The sequence below is a fragment of the Calliopsis andreniformis genome, unplaced genomic scaffold (assembly GCF_051401765.1).
Source record: "Calliopsis andreniformis isolate RMS-2024a unplaced genomic scaffold, iyCalAndr_principal scaffold0035, whole genome shotgun sequence".
Taxonomy (NCBI): Eukaryota; Metazoa; Arthropoda; class Insecta; order Hymenoptera; family Andrenidae; genus Calliopsis; species Calliopsis andreniformis.
The window spans coordinates 3,143,262-3,149,599 of NW_027480444.1; positions in this window are offsets into that span (position 1 = coordinate 3,143,262).

A 6,338-nucleotide genomic window follows, 5' to 3' on the forward strand; every position below is an offset into this window, starting at 1 on the left:
CAATACTCAATCCTCAATCGTCAATATTCAGTCCTTAATACTCAATCCTCAATCCTAAATCTTCAATCGTCAATACTCAATCCCCAATCTTCAATCCTCAAACCTCAATCCTGAATTCTCAGTCCTCAGTCCTCATTCGTCAGCCTTCAATCCTCAATACTCACTCTTCAATCCTCAATCCTCAATCCACAATACTCAATCCTCATTCTTCAATCCCCAATACCCAATCCTCAATCTTCAACCCTCAATTTTCATTCCTCAATCCTCAATCCTCAATCCTCAATCCTCATTCTTCAATCCTCAATACCCAATCCTCAATCTTCAATCCTCAATCCTCAATCCTCAATTCTCAATCCTCAATCCTCAGTCCTCAGCCCTCAAACCTCAATCCTCATCCCTCAGCACTCATCGTCAATCCCCAATCCTCAATCCTCAATCCTCAATCTTCAATCCTCAATACTCAATCCTCAATCTTCAATCCTCAATCCTCAATCCTCAATCCTCAGTCCTCAATCCTCAATCTTCAATCCTCAATACTCAATCCCCAATCTTCAATCCTCAAACCTCAATCCTCAATTCACTGTCCTCAGTCCTCATTCGTCAGCCTTCAATCCTCAATACTCACTCTTCAATCCTCAATCCTCAATCCACAATACTCAATCCTCATTCTTCAATCCCCAATACCCAATCCTCAATCTTCAATCCTCAAACCTCAATCCTCAACCCTCAGCCCTCATCCTCAATCCTCAATCCTCAGTCTTCAATCCTCAATCCTCAATCCTCAATCCTCAATCCCCAATCCTCAATCCTCAATCCTCAATCTTGAATCCTCAATACTCAATCTTCAATCCTCAATCCTCAATCCTCAATCCTCAATCCTCAATCCCCAATCGTCAGTCTTCAACCCTCAATACTCAATCTTCAAACCTCAACACTCAATCCTCAATCCTCAATCCTCAATTCTCATTCTCGAATCCTCAATACCTAATCCTCAATCTTCGATCCTCAATCCTCAATTCTCAATTCTCAATCCTCAATCCTCAGACCTCAGTCCTCAAACCTCAATCCTCAACCCTCAGCCCTCATCCTCAATACTGAATCCTCAATTCTCAATCCTCAATCTTCAATCCTCAATACTCAATCTTCAATCCTCAATCCTCAGTCCTCAAACCTCAATTCTGAATCCTCAATCCTGAATCCTCAATCTTCGGGCCTCAGTCCTCAACAATCTGTTGTCAATCCTCAATCCTCAATAGAATATCCTCAATTCAAAGTTTTCAATACTCGATGCTCAATCTGCAATCTTCAAACCTCTGTCCACAAACATCAATTCTCATCACTCAACACTCAACACTCAGTCCTCAATGTTCAATCCTCAATCCTCAATTCCCAATCTTCAATCCTCAATACAGAATCTTCAATCCTCAATCCCCAATCCTCAATCCTCAGTCCTCAATCACCAATCCTCAATCTTCAATACTCAATCCTCAATCCTCAATCCTCAATCCTCATTCCTCAATCATCAATCCACAATCCTCAGTCCTCAGTCCTCAAACCTCAATCCTCAATCCTCAATCCCCAATCCTCAATCCTCAATCCTCAATCCTCAATCCTCAATCCTCAATCCTCAATCCTCAATCCTCAATCCTCATTCCTCAAACCTCAATCCACAACCCTCAGTCCTCATCCACAATTCTCAACTCTCAATCCTCAATCCTCAATCCTCAATCTTCAATCCTTAATAATTAATTTTCAATCCTCAATCCTCAATACTCAGTCATCAATCCTCAATCTTCAATACTCAATCCTCAATCCTCAATCCTCTATCCTCAATCCTCAACCCTCAGTCCTCATTATCAGTTCTCAATTCTCAATCCTCAATCCTCAGTCCTCAATCCTCAGTCCTCAATGATCAATCCTCAATCCTCAATCTTCAATCCTCAATACTCAATCTTCAATCCTCAATACTCAATCCTCAATCGTCAATATTCAGTCCTTAATACTCAATCCTCAATCCTAAATCTTCAATCGTCAATACTCAATCCCCAATCTTCAATCCTCAAACCTCAATCCTGAATTCTCAGTCCTCAGTCCTCATTTGTCAGCCTTCAATCCTCAATACTCACTCTTCAATCCTCAATCCTCAATCCACAATACTCAATCCTCATTCTTCAATCCCCAATACCCAATCCTCAATCTTCAACCCTCAATTTTCATTCCTCAATCCTCAATCCTCAATCCTCAATCCTCATTCTTCAATCCTCAATACCCAATCCTCAATCTTCAATCCTCAATCCTCAATCCTCAATTCTCAATCCTCAATCCTCAGTCCTCAGCCCTCAAACCTCAATCCTCATCCCTCAGCACTCATCGTCAATCCCCAATCCTCAATCCTCAATCCTCAATCTTCAATCCTCAATACTCAATCCTCAATCTTCAATCCTCAATCCTCAATCCTCAATCCTCAGTCCTCAATCCTCAATCTTCAATCCTCAATACTCAATCCCCAATCTTCAATCCTCAAACCTCAATCCTCAATTCTCTGTCCTCAGTCCTCATTCGTCAGCCTTCAATCCTCAATACTCACTCTTCAATCCTCAATCCTCAATCCACAATACTCAATCCTCATTCTTCAATCCCCAATACCCAATCCTCAATCTTCAATCCTCAAACCTCAATCCTCAACCCTCAGCCCTCATCCTCAATCCTCAATCCTCAGTCTTCAATCCTCAATCCTCAATCCTCAATCCTCAATCCCCAATCCTCAATCCTCAATCCTCAATCTTGAATCCTCAATACTCAATCTTCAATCCTCAATCCTCAATCCTCAATCCTCAATCCTCAATCCCCAATCGTCAGTCTTCAACCCTCAATCATCAATCCTCAATCTTCAATACTGAATCCTCAATCCTCAATCCTCAATCCTCATTCCTCAATCATCAATCCTCAATCTTCAACACTCAATCCTCAATCCTCAATCGTCAGTCTTCTATCCTCAATACTCAATCTTCAATCCTCAACACTCAATCCTCTATCCTCAATCCTCAATCCTCATTCTTCAATCCTCAATACCCAATCCTCAATCTTCAATCCTCAATCCTCAATCCTCAGTCCTCAAACCTCAATCCTGAACCGTCAGCCCCCATCCTCAATCCTCAATCCTCAATCTTCAATCCTCAATCCTCAATCCTCAATACCCAATCTTCAATCCTCAATCCTTAGTCCTCAAACCTCAATTCTGGATCCAAAATCCTGAATCCCCAATCTTCAGATCTCAGTCCTCAACAATCTGTTGTCAATCCTCAATCCTCAATAGAATATTCTCAATTCAAAGTTTTCAATACTCAATACTCAATCTGCAATCTTCAAACCTCTATCCACAAACATCAATTCTCATCTCTCAACACTCAACACTCAGTCCTCAATGTTCAATCCTCAATCCTCAATTCCCAATCTTCAATCCTCAATACTGAATCTTCAATCCTCAATCCTCAATACCCAATCCTCAATCTTCAATCCTCAATCCTCAATCCTCAATTCTCAATCCTCAATCCTTAACCATCAGACATCAAACATCAATATTCAACCCTCAGTCCTCGTCCTCCATACATAACCCTCAATCCTCAGTCCTCAATATTCAATCATCAATATTCAATCTTCAATATTCAATCTTCAATCCTCAATTCTCAATCCTTAATCCTCAATCATCAATCCTCAATCTTCAATACTCAATCCTCATCCTCAATCCGCAATCCTCAATCCCCAATACTCAATCCTCAATCTTCAATCCTCAAAACTCAATCTTCAATCCTCAATCCTCAATCCTCAATCCTCAATCCTGAATCTTCAATCCTCAATACTCAACCTTCAATCCTCAATCCTCAATCCTCAATCCTCAGTCTTCAATCCTCAGTACCCAATCCTCAACCTTCAATCCTCAATCCTCAATCCTCAATCCTCAATCCTCAATCCTCAATCCTCATTCTTCAATCCTCAATACCCAATCCTCAATCGTCAATCCTCAATCCTAAATCCTCAATTCTCAATCCTCAATCCTCAGTCCTCAGTCCTCAAACCTCAATCCTCAACCCTCAGCCCTCATTATCAATCCTCAATCCTCAATCCTCAGTCCTCAGCACTCAGTCCTCTAACCTCAATGCTCAATCCTCAATCCCTAATCCTCAATCCTAAATCCTCAATCACAAATCCTCAATCTTCAATACTCATTCCTCAATCCTCAATCCCCAATCATCAATCTTCAATCATCAATCCTCAATCTTCAACACTCAATCCTCAATCCTCAATCCTCAATACTAACCATCAATCCTCAATTCTCGATACTCAACAGAATATCCTGAATTCTCGGGATTCAATACTGAAACCTCAATCCTCAACCCTCAGCCCTCATCCTCCATCCTCAATCGCCAATCCTCAATCCTGAATATTCAATCCTCAACATTCAATCTTCAATCCTCAATCCTCAAACCTAAATCCTCAATCCTCAATCCTCAGTGATCAATACTCAATCTTCAATACTCAATCCTCAATCGTCAATCCTCAATCCTCAATCCTCAATCCTCAATCCCCAATCCTCATTTCACAACCCTCAATCCTCAACCCTTAGTCCTCATCCTCAATTCTCAATTCTCAATCCTCAATCCTCAATTCTCAACCTTCATCCTCAATAATCAATCTCCAATCCTAGATACTCAATCCTCAATCCTCAATCCCCAATCTTCAATCCTCAATATTCAATCTCCAATCCTAGATCCTCAATCCTCAATCCTCAATCCTCAATCCTCAATCCTCATTCTTCAAACCTCAATACCCAATTCTCAATCTTCATCCTCAATAATCAATCTCCAGTCCTAGATCCTCAATCCTCAATCCTCAATCCCCAATCCTCAATCCTCAGTAATCAATCTCCAATCCTAGATCCTTAATCCTCAATCCTCAATCCTCAATCCTCAATCCTCATTCTTCAAACCTCAATACCCAATCCTCAATCTTCAATCCTCAATGCTCAATCCTCAATCCTCAAGCCTCAGTCCTCAATCCTCAATCCTCAATCCTCGATCCTCAATCCTCAATCCTCAGTCTTCAATCCTCAATACCCAATCCTCAACCTTCAATCCTCAATCCTCAATCCTCAATCCTCAATCCTCAATCCTCATTCTTCAATCCTCAATACCCAATCCTCAATCTTCAATCCTCAATCCTAAATCCTCAATTCTCAATCCTCAATCCTCAGTCCTCAGTCCTCAAACCTCAATCCTCAACCCTCAGCCCTCTTTATCAATCCTCAATCCTCAATCCTCAGTCCTCAGCACTCAGTCCTCTAACCTCAATGCTCAATCCTCAATCCCTAATCCTCAATCCTAAATCCTCAGTCACCAATCCTCAATCTTCAATACTCATTCCTCAATCCTCAATCCCCAATCATCAATCTTCAATCATCAATCCTCAATCTTCAACACTCAATCCTCAATCCTCAATCCTCAATACTAACCATCAATCCTCAATTCTCGATACTCAATAGAATATCCTGAATTCTCAGGATTCAATACTGAAACCTCAATCCTCAACCCTCAGCCCTCATCCTCCATCCTCAATCGCCAATCCTCAATCCTGAATATTCAATCCTCAACATTCAATCTTCAATCCTCAATCCTCAAACCTCAATCCTCAATCCTCAATCCTCAGTGATCAATACTCAATCTTCAATGCTCAATCCTCAATCCTCAATCCTCAATCCTCAATCCTCAATCCTCAATCCCCAATCCTCATTTCACAACCCTCAATCCTCAACCCTTAGTCCTCATCCTCAATTCTCAATTCTCAATCCTCAATCCTCAATCCTCAATCCTCAATCCTCAATCCTCATTCTTCAATCCTCAATACCCAATCCTCAATCATCAATCTTCAATCCTCAATCCTCAGTCCTCAATCCTCAATCCTCAATCCTCATTCCTCAATCATCAATCCTTAATCTTCAATACTCAATCCTCAATCCTCATTCTACAATCCTCAACACTCAATCCTCAATCTTCAATCCTCAATCCTCAATCCTCAATTCTCAATCCTCTTTCATCAATCCTCAATACTAAATCTTCAATCCTCAATCCTCAATCCTCAATCCTCAATCCTCAATCCTCATTCTACAATCCTCAATACTCAATCTTGAATCATCAATCCTCAACTCTCAGTCCTCAATCCTCAATCCTCAATCGTCACTCCTCAGACCCCAATCCTCAATCTTCAATCCTCAATCCTCAATCCTCAATCCTCAATCCTCAATCCTCAATACTCAATCCTCAATCATCAATCCTCAATCTTCA